The sequence below is a fragment of the Nematolebias whitei genome, chromosome 12 (assembly GCF_014905685.2).
Source record: "Nematolebias whitei isolate Nwh7 chromosome 12, NemWhi1, whole genome shotgun sequence".
NCBI classification, from domain to species: Eukaryota; Metazoa; Chordata; class Actinopteri; order Cyprinodontiformes; family Rivulidae; genus Nematolebias; species Nematolebias whitei.
Window position 1 is genome coordinate 6,990,427 of NC_056509.1, and position 9,440 is coordinate 6,999,866.

Here is a 9,440-nt window from a genome sequence, read left to right on the forward strand (position 1 = left end):
ACACACAGCAGGTTCTACAATAATAAAAAGCATAAAAAAAAGAAAATACAGACAAATCAATAGAAAAAATAAACAGAAGTATAAATAAATAAATAATAAGGTGCCATGTCATCCCCTACGTAATTATAAAGTTGAGGCCTGTGGGATCTTGTCTGTCCAGGAGTGGTTTCCATATATTAACAAATCCCTCGCTGTTATCCCGTAGGGTGTAGATCAGTTTTTTCAGTGGAAGTATTCTCAGAAGCTCCTTATACCAGTCACTGAATGTGGGGGCTTCCTGTGATATCCAGAACTTCAGGATGGCCTTTGCAGCATGTAGACATATTTCTATCATTTTAGTGTTCTGGGTGTTCTTTGCACTGTCCATTTTAGCTCCCAAAATACAAGGAAGGGGTGATAAATCTAGGTCATACCCCATCAAAGAGGTCACCTCAACCTGTACCTCACCCCAAAACTTCTCAATTTTTATACATTTCCAAAACATGTGTACGTGCCAGGCTCTAGATTACATTTACTACAGGTCGAAGAGCCCAGCCCCAGCCTGCCCCTCAGTATCGGCGTAATGTGGAGCCTGTGCAGTATTTTAAATTGTGTCTCTGTCCACATTACATGTCAACATATTATGTGTTTCTCAAGATTGATGCCCAGGTATCACCCTCGATATGCCAATCTAAATCCATTTGCCATTGTCTTGGTATATAATCACAAGAACATTCTAGATTTCACCTAAGTTTCTCACAGATATAATATATAAATTTCTTTGATTTGGTCCTAATAAGAATGTCTTCTAGAAATTATGTCTTTGGGGCCCTAGTATTTTTATGTATAATGTGCCTCAGCTGTAGAAAGCAGTAGAAGTGAGATTGTTGCAAGCTATATTTACCCTTCAGGTTTTCAAGAGATTCCATTGCTTCTCCTTCAAAAAATTTAGCGAGGCAATTTAGACCAGGGGTGGGCAAACTTTCGGACTCGCAGGCCACGTTGAGTTCTAAAATTGGAGCGAAGGGCTGGACCATAATACACGCCAGTGTTTGTAGTGCACCTCTACTGGGGAAATGCTGGAACTACATGTAAAATGACACCTGGTTTTTGTTTCCCTATTAAATTCAGTTTTTTAAATATAATTTGAACCAGTGACAATTTTAACCTCTTTTTAGGGGTGCTAAAGCACCCCTAAATTTTACCTCAGCACCCCTGAAAAATAAAGAATAAAAAAAAATGATAATTTTTCTTTTAATTGTCCAAATTTTGGACAATTTCGGCGGGCCAATTAAAATGCCCAACGGGCCATATACGGCCCCCCGGCCGGGGTTTACCCATACCTCATCTAGACCCTTATCTTGCCACACTTTGAACATGGGCCTGATATGGTGGGGGAAATCAGAGTTACTCAATACAGGGGCTAGCAAGGAGAAGTGATCCTTCAGTTTAAAATGTGTCTTAATCTTGTTCCATGTAATTACTGTGTTCAGTACTAAATAATTAATAATAATAATTAGGGATGTACTGATCCACTTTTTTTAATTTATTTTTTTACTTCCGATCCGATCCCGATACCTAAACCTGACTATCGGCCGATACCGATCCAGTTCCGATTTCATGGTCATCATTGATTTTATATGAGGCTGTAATAATCTCCTCTCAAGTACAATTTGTATAAAAATATGCATGCATGTCCAAAAAGGCAACTTGAGGTAAGTTTTATTAATGTTTGATAAATGTCAAAGGTAGAATTAAATTCTGGTAACACAAACCGTGTTTTTTTTTTTATTCCTAGCTTTGAAGTGGATATTAAAGTGATTAATTTAAGTGATTGTTCAAAGTTATTTTATATTTTTTTAAATAAGGGGCAGATATAAGAATTTTTTTCTTCTTTCTGCACTCTTTTCATTCAATGTTTTCTTTGTCACGAATTTGTTGTTTATTTTTGTTTCTTTTAAGTAAATTAATAAATGAATTAAATAAAAAAATGGCTTTAAACATTTGCTAAGTTCATGGCATAAACCAACAGATATGTTCCTGTTTTTAGTATTTTACATCACTTTATAGTGTAGCTGTTTTATATATATATATATATATATATATATATATATATATATATTATATATATGAATATATATATATATATATATATATATATATATATATGAATTCATATGTTTTTTTATGATTGTCTACTGTTGTACTGATAAATATCTTCTGGAGAGTAAACTATCTTGGCTGCAAGTATCAACCTGCGAAATCCTTCATTTTCTACAGCTGATAGTGGTTGGTCATTAATTATGAAGTTTAGCAACTTCTCGGTAAACATTCGAGCTCCATGGATTCAGCGATGTCGTCTTCTTGTTCAATCCGAAGCAAGCAGCCTGATTTCGGTCAGCCGCGCTCAGTCTGCCCCTCCTCGGAGACGGGCAGTTTGGACGCGGCTGGCCGGGGTTGAGTTGCCTGTTTCGGTTTGAGCAAAGAGTAGCGCCCCGCTGAAGCCACGGAGCTCCAACGTCCAACGTAAAACTAACTATACCGTGGTTTAATGTGGTGCTATGGCTCTGCAGACATTGCACGTTGCTGTCTTGTTTTGTGATATTTCTAGTGTAAAATACTTCCACACAGCGGACATGTTTCGATGAAAAGTTGGCTAACTGTTAGCCACAGTGCTGCTAACTCAGTCTGCATGTTGTAGCTGGCTGCAAACTATGAACTGGATTTCCTGAATGTGAGGCGGGTCTTATTACTCTGGGTTCATGAGACACGCCTCCGTTCAGGAAATCCATTCCATAGTTTGAAGCCAGCATACATCATGGATCGGAAATCTCTGCAGGTTTGATCGGAAAAATCCGATATGTAAATTATGCTGGTATCAGAGGCCGATATGGATACTGGATCGGATCGGCCCCATCCCTAATAATAATAATAATAATAATAATAATAATAATGTCATCACAATGTCATCACTGTATGTTTCCATACAATGGCGAAATTAGTCTCTGCATTTAACCCATCCACCACCAGGTGGTGCAGTGGGCAGCTATTGAAAGTGCCCGGGGGGCATTTTGGGGATGAGGTGTGCTGCCCAGAGACACCACAAGGTGTGCAGTGACCGGGGATCGAACCTGGGACTTTCGGGTCCCGGGCCGTCTGGCCTGCCTCCACACCATCTCGGCCCCCATTATAGTTTTAGACCTCAATTTTTGCTTTCTTATAACTAACAAAGGGGCAACCTTTTAGGTTCAACATACCACAGTTCTTGGAGTCTACATCAATCCATGTGTTCGTACTATCTGGATTCACCCATTCTTTCAGATATCTTATTTGAGCCGCCCAGTAATACAAACGCATGTTAGGGACTCCCAAGTCCTCCTCCTTTCTTACTTCTTTGTAAATTACCAAATTTCATTCTGAATTACCTAATTTCATTCTGACCTTTTTCCCTTGCCATATGAAATGTGTAAACACCTTACTGAGATTTATAAAGAAGCTGTTTAGTTTGGTAGCATTTGAAGACAGTATATATGTTCATTTTGATCACACTCATCCTACCCAACCAGGAGACAGGTAAAGTTCCCCACCTAAGTAGAGCTTCCTTTACTGCAGCCATAATTGGTTCCAGATTAAGTTTAACCAGTTTTTTAAGAAAAAGGCTGATTCTTATTCCGAGATAAGTTATTCCTGCCGGTGACGTTACTAGACACAATAGAGCCCGTCATAGCCCCAACAGGCATGACCCCGTTTTTGACAAATTAATCTTAAAACCCGATACGTGTCCGAATTGCTTTAAATATTTCATCAGATGGATGGAAGATGGATGTATCAATCTTATCCAAAAACAAAAGTACATCATGCAGCTGTGGCTGAGTGGTTAGAGCAGTTGTCCTCCAATGCAAGAGTTGGGGGTTTGAACCCCACAGCAGTCACATGCCGAAGTGTCCCTGGGCAAGACACTGACCCCCTTGTTGCCTCCGATGTGTGTCCCATCAGTGTATGAATGTGATAAATCACTGTTTAATCTCTTTAGAATGATTTTTTTTCAATTAGCTTTGTAGATATTTACAAACCGGATTCCAATCAAAGTTGGGACACTAAACAAATTGTGAATAAAAACTGATTGCAATTATGTGGAGATGGCAAATGTCAATATTTTATTCGTAATATAACATAGATGACAGATCAAAAGTTTAATCTGAGTAAATGTAACATTTTAAAGGAAAAATATGTTGATTCAAAATTTCAGTGTCAACAAATCCCGAAAAAGTTGAGACAAGTAGCAATAAGTGGCTGGAAAAAAGAAATTGAGCATATAACAAACAGCTGGAAGACCAATTAACACTAATTAGGTCAACTGACAACATGATTGGGTATAAAAAGAGCTTCTCAGAGTTTCGGTGTTTCTCAGAAGCCAAGATGGTAAGAGGATCACCAATTCCACCATTGTTGCGCAGAAAGATAGTGCAGCAATACCAGAATGGTGTTACCCAACGTAAAATAGCAAAGACTTTTAAGTTATCATCATCAACCGTGCATAACATCATCAAAAGATTCAGAGAATCTGGAACAATCGCTGTACGAAAGGGTCAAGGCCGTAAAACTCTACTGGATGCTCGTGATCTTCGGGCCCTTAAACGTCACTGCACCTCAACCAGGAATGCCACTGTCAAGGAAATAACAGAATGGGCTCAGGAATATGTCCAGAAAGCATTGTCAGTGAACACAATCCACCGTGCCATCCGTCGTTGCCAGCTGAAACTCTACAGTGCAAAGAGGAAGCCATTTCTAAGCAAGCTCCACAAGCTCAGACGTTTGCACTGGGCCAGGGGTCATTTAAAATGGAGTGTGGCAAAATGGAAGACTGTTCTGTGGTCAGATGAGTCACGATTTGAAGTTCTTTATGGAACACTGGGACGCCATGTCATCCGGACCAGAGAGGACGAGGATAGCCCAAGTTGTTATCAACGCTCTGTTCAGAAGCCTGCATCACTGATGGTATGGGGTTGCATGAGCGCTTGTGGCATGGGCAGCTTGCATGTCTGGAAAGGCACCATTAATGCAGAGAACTATGTTCAGGTTCTAGAACAACATATGCTCCCATCTAGACGTCATCTCTTTCAGGGAAGACCCTGCATTTTTCAACACGATAATGCCAGACCACATTCTGCAGCAATCACAACATCATGGCTACGTAGGAGAAGGATCTGGGTACTGAAATGGCCAGCCTGCAGTCCAGATCTTTCACCTATAGAGAACATTTGGTGCATCATAAAGAGGAAGGTGCGACAAAGAAGGCCCAAGACGATTGAACAGTTAGAGGCCTGTATTAGACATGAATGGGAGAGCATTCCTATTTCTAAACTGGAGAAACTGGTCTCCTCTGTCCCCAGACGTCTGTTGAGTGCTGTAAGAAGAAGGGGGGATGCCACACAGTGGTAAAAATGGACTTGTCCCAACTTTTTGGGGATTTGTTGACGCCATGAAATTTGGAAACACCATATTTTTCCCTTAAAATGATACATTCTCTCAGTTTAAACTTTGATATGTGATTTGTATTCTATTCTGAATAAAATATTGCCGTTTTTTGCCAACAGCAAAGATAATCTTTGTTTAACCAGTAATTTTTTAAGGGACAGGCACCGGTGAAGTGAAAATTTATCCTTTGAAAACATAAAATTACCCATTTTAATCTGTATTTCTTTAATTTAACACTAAGACTATATCTTAAAACTGCAGGGCACTTGCTGTGAGATAATCCCAGCTCTCATCATGACTCTTTCAAGACATTCTGTCAAATCCCATAGTTAATGTCGGCTTGTATTACCGTTTAAAACTGTCCATAATTGAAAGGTGGATCCATTTATCTGTCAATTACTTGAGGGTGAATCTTCACTGGGGTACATTTTGACATATAGAGTTTGTCTGAAAAGACGATATCTTTCCATCTCTGTAAAATATTAAGTGCTCTCTATGTGTGTGTATATATATATATGTGCGCGTGTTTGTGTACGGGTGTGTATTTGAACGTGACTTCTGTTTAACCAGGCAAATACCTTTTAGGTCACCAGACGTCCCCAGCTAAGGAGGCCTAACTTTGCTAAGGAGGCCCTGCGCCTCAAAACCTAACATGCATGTGTTTGTTAAACTTACACGGCTCCATTACCAACCCTCGCATGAATTTGTATTGCTTTAACATGAATAGTATACATGTTATTTATTTATGTAACTTTTAATTAATAATTCAAATGTTTAAATATTATTATGGTCTACTCTCCTCTCTTGAGTCCAGATGAGAGCTGTCCACACCCCAAAAGACCCTGCAATTTAATTTAATAAAAATAAGAAACACCTCAGCATTTTACCTGAGGTGAAAATTCATAGCATTGATCATTGCATAATCAATAACAAAACAATTCAAATTGAAGATAAATATTATAAAATCAGAAACACAAGTAAAACAGCAAAAAATGATATTGTATTTACACAGTTTAGTGGACACCACAAGGTTAATAATAAAATAATCCTATGTCTAATAGTTATTAGATATGTCAATCTTATTTATCATATCATTATACCATAACATTCATATATATTTTTTTTGTTTACTAGATTGTTCAAGTAACACTCATATCAAGTTGGATAATTTTTCCTCCCCATTAATCATTTAGCATGTGTTCTCTAATGTGGAATAGTTTTCCCCATCTTAAATCATCCTTCTGTCTTTAAGGGACTCTCATAAGAATTGTTTTATACCACTAGTGTATTTTTATTTAATGCTTTTCAGTCTACACCTTAGATTTATCACTGTTTGTCTTTTAAGTTTAATACTTTTGTTAAATAACTATATAAAGAGTGTTCTCTGTCAAGGACACTTAACTTTTATAGAAATATACCATTATAACTTTTTCTAAATCTACTAATACATTTATCACAATATTCCCCAAATACTTTTACCCTGGTTGGTTTAATTTCATAGACGTGTTCGAGTTTCCTCATTGATTTAATTAACTTTCACCTGTAATACTACTAAATTTTGCTAGAAAAATAAAAAACAAGGTCAGACGCACTGGTAGTCGTCCTGTTTATCTAGGCGACCGGGCTCCAGTCTGTGTCTGCTCCAGACACAACGACACGATAATCCACACATGTTACCGTAGTAAATGAAAAACATCTTTGACCTGTCAAATCTCATAGTTTGTTAGATTGACATTTATAACTAGACAATCACTCATCCCAGGACATGCACCATGGACACACTTCTTTCATATCACTTTTCACATCACGTGCACATTTTTGTTTTGACTAGCGTCAGTTTTAGCTCAAGAACACACACTTAGGAGCACCTCCCACATAGATGCACCTCATTCCTTATATTTTATCAGCGTTTCAAGGCTGTAGACGTATACAATACATTTTACCTCTTCTCTAAATATCCCTCAACTGCCTACTCTAAAAACTAACCTGACCCTATTACTACTCTAACAACTTCACACGATCGTCTCCAGGTCTCTCCCGGACCTCTCCTGGTCTCTCCTGGACCTCATCATTTAATCTAGGTGTATATTTTAAAGATCCTCCCGTTTCAATAAGCACTGTTATAACCAACACGTCGATTATCGCTGTGCTCTTTGACCAGTCTGCGTCCAGCCGCAGACCTAAAGGGGACCATCACCAAACAGGATCCCTGGGCCGACAACTTCTTTCAGAGAGTTAGCAAAGCTCTCCACAGGCACCCAAAACCCAGTAGAGCTTCTTCGAACTGTCAAAACGACCCACACCTCTTAACGTTTTCCCGACATTCATGTATTAACGCATTTCTAGTAAACAGCGACTGGCAGTTACACCCGGAACATCTTCGAACTGCACACGCTTTTCGTAAATATTTTACCGTCAGCATAAATGACGTTATAATTTTCAAGCGGGGCTCTAAACCTCCAGTCACGCCATTTGTTTAATTTAATCTAAAATCAAACAAAAGTTCATGTACGGGCTTTTAAATCAACCGGACAATTCTTATTTTCATTGGGAAAATAGCGTTTCACGTGTTTATAACGCTCTCGGACCACTTCCGGTTAGCGAGTTGCTAACGTTTCTGGTCCGTTCTCACGCGTGTCCCAGCGAGAAATGTCCCGTATATAAACTTTTACGTCCGATAAATAAAATAAAAAATCCCGTATTATACTGTAATGTTCTACTGCCTTTTAGTTCACAAAAACTGCGTGCACAAAAACCAAAACCAGAGCAGCCTGACCGTCCTTAAGGGACACGCAGAAATTCGATTTAACAGGTTTCCTGCTTACCTCATGAGATGATAATAGCCGGCTTGTTCAGTCTGCTCAGACTCGGTCACCTGCCGCTGTGTCACCATTAAACAATAAAAAATGAGCTACCACTTCTACAGACGGGAGACTAGATCACGGCACCAACTGTTAAAGACGGGAGCTGGCTGCGGGCCACCGGACCCGGAAACCACCTCCAGCCCACGTCTTTCCCCCTGGCTCGAACCTCACTCAGAAGTGGCAACTCATACTAATCAATAAATCAAGGAAACGTCAATTAAGTTTTATCAATTATATTAAAAAAGGCAGGAAAAGATTACAATTTACAGCGCTGGACTCTCCAGTCTGTGACGCGTTCATAGACCCGGAAGAAGAGCCTCCATGTCCCGTGTCATTAATCATTTATAGGGTCCTAAGACTCTGCCTTCGCAGAAGGGGAGCTCAACCTGTCAGTGTATGAGGGGGCGTGACTAAGTGTGATCTCAGTGGATCTTATGTGGTTATGACGTGTTAGGACATATGAGACGGTGCTTCAAAAGCCTTCTACATGATGTGGCAAGCAGATTAAACTATTCCTTGACTGATATTGAAATCCCAGGGAGACTCTCTTTAGAGTTACTGGCCCAGTTTAACCAAGTCAGAACCAGGTCATAATTTCATTATAATCCCGTCTCTGAGCAGATCAAAACCATAGGCCCAGTCCAAAAATATCGTAACAGTACAAAAAAGAAAGGGCCATTCAACTCTATCAAAAAACTTCTTATTTCTAACAGGAAATCACAGCAAAGTTGGATTTTTTCCCATTTAAGTTAGAGGCTAATCAGATTTACATGTATGAAATTATTTTTAAACTAAAAATCCCTGATTGGCTGATTAAAGGCCTGCTTACCTTTTATGTCAGAGTTTCAGTTTTTAGCCATCTTGGGCAAACTTTGAAAACACAACACAGTCTCTGTTGTGAGATTTAGTAAGATGTATCTCAGCTCAGGATGTTTCTTAAAGCTGACTAGAACATTGAATTTTAACTACAGTAGTCCCTTGGTTATTGCTGGGGATACATTCTGGATCTCCCCCCCCACCCCCCCCCCCGGCAATAAGTGGAAATCTGCGAAGTATGAACAATATATTTATTTTAGTATTTATCATAATTCTCAAGCTACAGAACACATCTGTCTTTAA